The following is a 6,329-nucleotide window of genomic DNA, read 5'->3' as shown; positions in this document are numbered from 1 at the left end:
GTGGGGGGAAGGTGGAACAAAGGCAGGGGAGGGCGCTGCAGGGGGATGAACTGGAGCAGGATGTGGTGGATCTTGAACTTAGTGTTGGGCTGGAAGGCCCCACATGGAGTCTTTCAAACCTGCGCCGGCAAAATAGCCAATGCAGACTTGAGAAGCCCCACTGTGGGGCTTGGGGCTTTGCCCAGTGGAAAGGGACAAAAGTCCCCTTCCCCTCAAGTGACCTCCGCCTGCTTCCTGGCTATTAGCTGCTTTGCTGCTGCTGCTTCAGTAGGCGTGGGAAGCTCAGGATTGATGCAAAGGATTGCTACAATCCTATAACACTTTCCTGGGAGTAAGCGCCATTGTACACAAAATGACTATTTCTGAGTAGACATGCATGCGATTGGGCTGCTAGTCAGGGAACAGTCACCATTGCTTTCCAAACAAGCAACCTTTACCAATGCTCCCCAATTTTATTACCAAATTCACACTTCTAGGTGGTTTCATTGTTGATGTGTTATCACACCATGCTTGGTTTCCAATTCTAAATGCAACAAAGTACTGTAATATGTAAAGTAAGCTTATGCACCAGTGATTCATACACTTATAAAGTTATTGTCTTGTGAATATGAACATGCAAATGAATGAGCAGTTTCACACTTAGGCTCAAACCAAATGTGCACCTGTTCTGATGGAAAATTCATCTGTGGATCATATCCATGGGTTTTGACCCATGTGGGATTTGTGGCCACACACTCACCACAATCAAGGGCTTTCTTCATGGCATGAGCCACACCAGTCCCTCCTTTTGCACTGCCTGTCATCCTTCAGCAGATATCCTTGGTCTGCAGAAATTCCAGCAGCACCTGCCACCAAAAAGGGGCCAGATTTCCCCAGAACCAAGTGGCCCCACGAGGAATGGCTGGGGCTTTACTTGGGCTAAGGGGAAATTAATTCCCATATCCTGAGGAGACCACCAACTGCCTTCTGAGCTGGATGCAGCTTAGGCCATGTAGCCCCACTTTGCCAGTGCAGCTAGGATTGGGCTGTGAGGTGGTTCTCTCAAGCAGGAGGTTGGCATGGGCCATCCACCTCTACAACGCATCATGCCTCTACAACTCCTCCTCCCCCTTCTTCCATTCTCTGATTGGAAACAGCAGAGGGGGAATGGAGCTGTAGAGGACTTGTGGAGAAGAGGTGAGTTGAGGGCCAGAGTGTCTCATTTCAGAGCTACTTTTTTAGCTAATGATTCTCCACGCATCGTGCTCTTCTGCTCCATCTTCCTTTTCCAGTCCAGGAAGTGGGAAGATCGGGGGTGGGGTGGGGGTGGCACATCACCAGGTGAGGGAGGCAGCATTTGGCATGCTGTCCCAGTCACCAGGTAGTCTTGGGATGGTTCCATTCCCTATCATAATAATAGAACGTCAAGTAAGCTAATGAAATTGGCTGGCAGTTGATTCAGAACAGTCACATGAAAAGACTATTTCACACAGCAATTAACTTATGCAATTCACTGCCACATGGTGATGGCGCTAGATAGGCTCATAACAGGGTTATTAAGCAATTCCTGGAGAGCTGAGCTTGCTAAAAAAAAACCCCCTTGTGTTCAGTGACCATACTTGTCTTCTGAATAGCAGCTGCTGGGAACACACAACTGGGCTGGGAGCTGTTCTTCATGACCCATGCATGGGCTTCCTGGGGGCACCTGGTCGGCCATTGTTGGCAACGAGATGTCGGAAAAGATGGCCCCTTGCTCTGAACCAGCAGAGTGTCTCTTTTGTAAAAATTATTTACCCGTTACCAAATGGGGAACCGAGACTGAGGAATGGTGACGTGCCCAAAGCCACAGAGCTGAGTTCGGATGTGAAACCCTGGCTGCCCATTGCCCAAAGGTATTTTAAAACTTTCGAATGGTACTAGGAACCCGAATTGTAACTGTTAGGTCCCCACCTGGTGGTCAACTGCAGTTAGTAAGCAGTGAACAGTACTTGCTTCTACTTGGATTTACACAGTCTTGTATTCGCCTTGCAGGACTGTTAATGAGATGAAACTTAAGAATACATGTGTGCTTGCAGGCCAAGACCCTAGAAGAGCAGTTGCGCATCCTTTTTTCCCTCTAAATTGATTCAGCTCTGATCTTGCATAAGGATCTTGAATTTATCTGCAGCCAAAATAAAACAGGAATCTTTTTTCCCCTTCAAAGCAGGACACTTAAAAAAAAAAAATCTCTTGTCTATTTCTCATTCATTATGGCTGCCTGTAGGTGAACTTGTGAACTTTACAGCCTATTTTCTATTTTCAAACAAGTCTCTCTTTTTTTAGGGATTGTGGATTTTTAACTGCAATGCCAGTGCCATCTAGTGGTTGAAATGTACTTTAAGATTTCCCCTGTGCAGAAATTATTCTCAGCCAACTTTTTTCTGTTCATATGAATAGAAGGGCCACCCACCCATCTCCCAAAAGCAGCTTTTTGTGTAAGTGAATCTTTTAGACCTCTGGCATCTTTGGTTCTTCCCCTTCCTTTGTGGTTTTAATAAAAATATATTGAGTGATGCAATTCTAAGTGCAGCAACTCTGATGGCTAGACTGTGCTGGTTTTGTGGGTTCCAAAACTGGGACCCTGAGACGTTAAATGCTATTATCCAGTCGTTCTTCTGTTGCCACCAGTCCCTAGCTTGCCAAGACTGCATTGTCTACAGGGTCATTTAAGTCATTTCTGCCCAGCTTTGCATATATGCAAAAGAGATCAAATGTGTACAAATGGGCTGGGCAGAAATGGGTTAAGGACACTCCCATACAGGTTTTCAACATTTAAGTTTGGTTGAGCCTGCAGTAAGTTTGTGTACTACCAGGTTTTAGGGAAGGTTTTAAGTCACATGACCAGGCAGTTTTGTTTTTTTTTAAATGATCCACTGTTCATTTACAAAGGATTCATAAGTAGCTATCATAAGTTGCTCAAATAGTTCAGCAATGATACAGCTCAGTGGTTCAGCTTCAACTCCCCACACTGAATGGCTAGGCGCTTGCCCCTATTATACACTTTGGGGGTGCTTAGCATCTCTGCCTTTCAGTCAGCCTTTTGGGAGAGCATTTCAAACCAGACGGAGCTTCCTTAATGCAAATGAAACAATTTAAGTTTCAAGGACGGAAATTTGGAAACTGTTTTCTTTTCTTTCTGAAACCTTTATTGGCATATCAACACAATTAACACTTATACTTTACAATTGTCATTTGGAAACTGTTTATAACCTCTGTTCATGACTTGGGCCTTGATAAGAAGTCTGAGCAAAAAGCTGACTTGATTGAATAAAAAGGTTAAGGGCATCCTCTTGTGGAGCAATGAGTTCAGCACAGCTCCCCTTGCTGCAAAAAGCCTCTCAGACTCAAATTGTATTTACTTGGGTCATTTAGACCCAGCATACTGACTGTACCTTTAGGGTGCTTGTTCGAAGAGAATCTGGGTTATAGCTGAGCAACTGCTTTTCAAGCAGAAAGTCCCAAATTCAGTCCTTGGCAGCATCCAGGTAGAGCAGAGAAACATTCTTGTCCAACTTTGGAGGGCAGCTGCCAGTCAGTATCAACACTGGTGAGGTAGATGGACCATGGGTCTGACTCCATACAAGGCAGCCTTCTATGCTAGAAGGCACAGCTTTAGGGCTAAGAGGCAACATAAGTTGTTTTCCCAAATAAAAATGCATCATGTACCTTTCTGTCTAACAATGGCATGACTCAGAGGCAGCTAATGACCTAAAATCACCATTAAATCATTGCAATTAAACTGTAAGAAAAATCACAACAGCAAATAAGACACAACGAACATAGAAGCTTTACAGGAAGAGACCACAATTCATTTATTAACCCCTCCCCCATGATGACTGGTGGATGGTCTTGGCATCATTATATGCAGCAAAGCACATCCAGTACAGAAAACCAAGTTGAATGTGTCCCACTCAGTGAATGGAGCCAAACCTTTGGTTAACTGTAACTCCTGAGATAGCAGGAAAGCATTGTTTTTTGAATGACAATTGATTCAAGGCAACAGTGCATCTGCACTCCATATTCCTCAATATCCACTTAGTATTTACAGATCATTCTTCAGCTTTTCCAGTTATGGAAAAGGCTTCAGTAGTCAACCTCGAGGCAAAATCCGGAGCCAGAGTCCCTGAGGCAGTTCATGGCTGAACACAGTCACATTCTGGCAACTCCTGCGACGCCGCTGGAACCAACCGTATTGGCCTCTGCCTTTCCATTGGACCATTTCAGTGACGTGAGAGGGGGGATTTGCTGCATGGGTAACAGCCTATCCTCCATACCTGCTTTACCCTTTAAATTATGCTTTACTACTTTACTATTATTTACTGCTTTAGGTATTATGCATACCTGCTTTACTGCTTTAAATTATGCAGGGGATGGACAGAGTGGATAGGGAGATGCTCTTTACACTCTCACATAATACCAGAACCAGGGGACATCCACTAAAATTGAGTGTTGGGCGGGTTAGGACAGACAAAAGAAAATATTTCTTTACTCAGCGCGTGGTCGGTCTGTGGAACTCCTTGCCACAGGATGTGGTGCTGGCGTCTAGCCTAGACGCCTTTAAAAGGGGATTGGACGAGTTTCTGGAGGAAAAATCCATTATGGGGTACAAGCCATGATGTGTATGCGCAACCTCCTGATTTTAGGAATGGGTTAAGTCAGAATGCCAGATGTAGGGGAGAGCACCAGGATGAGGTCTCTTGTTATCTGGTGTGCTCCCTGGGGCATTTGGTGGGACGCTGTGAGATACAGGAAGCTGGACTAGATGGGCCTATGGCCTGATCCTGTGGGGCTGTTCTTATGTTCTTATGTTCCCCAGGCTTTGCGCACTGGAGAGGACACTCTGTTCCAGAACCACCATTCAGAGCGTGACACCATAGTCTTCCAAGACTGAAGGATGCCAACAACTATTCTTCAGCCCATAACCGTGAACCACACTGCAATACAGTAGGGTCTGGAAACATGTAAGGGCAGCGATTAAATTTCTATCCTACCCTTCCTACAAAGAGCTCAGAGCAGCATACCAGGTCCCCCTCCTTCCTCATATTTTTCCAACAATCTTAGAACAGTCAGCAGATCATGGCTGCTCCAAAGTACCTTCGTGAGCTTTGGTGGCTGAGTGGGTGGGTATGGTGTAACCACTACACCATACTGGCTCAATGGCAAACTATGCATTGCAATAGGAGGTCTGGTCTAGAGGGTAAAGCCTCCATTTGCCTGAAGATAACATCCGAAGGTTGCCAGTTCGAGGCCACCGGCACCGTGCGACCTTGAAGCAGAAGACAAGCTGAGCTGAGCTATTCCATCTGCTCTGAGTGTGGGAGGATGGAGGCCAGAATGTGCGGCCAGATCAAGAAAGAAACACCTGAATGTTGTGGTTTCTTGAAAGATAGAAACCTTCTTTCAAATTGTAAAATCCCTACGGGGATTTAAAAATTGCCTGCCTATGTAAACCGCCTTGAATAAAGTCCGAGGAGAAATCTGAGGACCAAGATAGGCGGTATAAAAATACCTGTATTATTATTATTATTATTATGAGCTGGAACATCTGTACCTTGAAACACCTGCACTTTAGGACTTTTGAGAGGCTCGCTGCAGCATTGCTCCCCCCCCCCCGTTATACTTCAGGGATTCTCGCCACCTGTCCTTTCTAGCATAGGCCATCCTGGGGTGATAGTTCTAATATAGTGACATATCACCCCAGGATGGCCTACATTAGAAAAAGCAGGTGGTGAGAATCCCTGAAGTATTACCGTAGCATAGCCCAATTGCCTGCTGTACATTCCCTGTAAGGGGTCCATTCCAATATGATGCCACAACTGTGTTTTGACACCATCTCTGGATGCTTGGTGGTGACATCATGTCATTACTGACTGCCCAGGTTGTGAAGCTTCATGCTGCATGGAGCTTGGCTTTGAGCTGTGTGACTGCTCAGCTTAGAGGGAACATAGGTCTCCTGTCTGAGCACACAAGGGAAGCCAAATGAACAACACAATTGCACAGAAGATACCTGCCTATTATTCTGGACTTTGAGTGCAACGTGGCCCTAATTTTAATGGAACGAACCCCAAATATTGGAAATCCAGGAGGAACTCATCCTGGCAGCAGTTAAACTTCCCAGAACCATCAAGAATCCTTCAAGATCCACAAACCTTCAAGGATATGTCATGCAACTTAGTCCTCCACTCTTGTGGAGATAGGGAGCCATGATCAGCCTATAACACCAGGAAGTGATCTGTTCATAAGGTGGGTTATCAATCTCTTCCACCCCGAAATCACCGTCCACCTGCCCAGCACTAAACACTAGGTTCAAT

Source organism: Tiliqua scincoides, chromosome 1, assembly GCF_035046505.1.
Source record: "Tiliqua scincoides isolate rTilSci1 chromosome 1, rTilSci1.hap2, whole genome shotgun sequence".
Lineage (NCBI taxonomy): Eukaryota > Metazoa > Chordata > Lepidosauria > Squamata > Scincidae > Tiliqua > Tiliqua scincoides.
The sequence above is the reverse complement of the archived record's forward strand: the minus strand, read 5'-3'. Positions refer to the sequence as shown.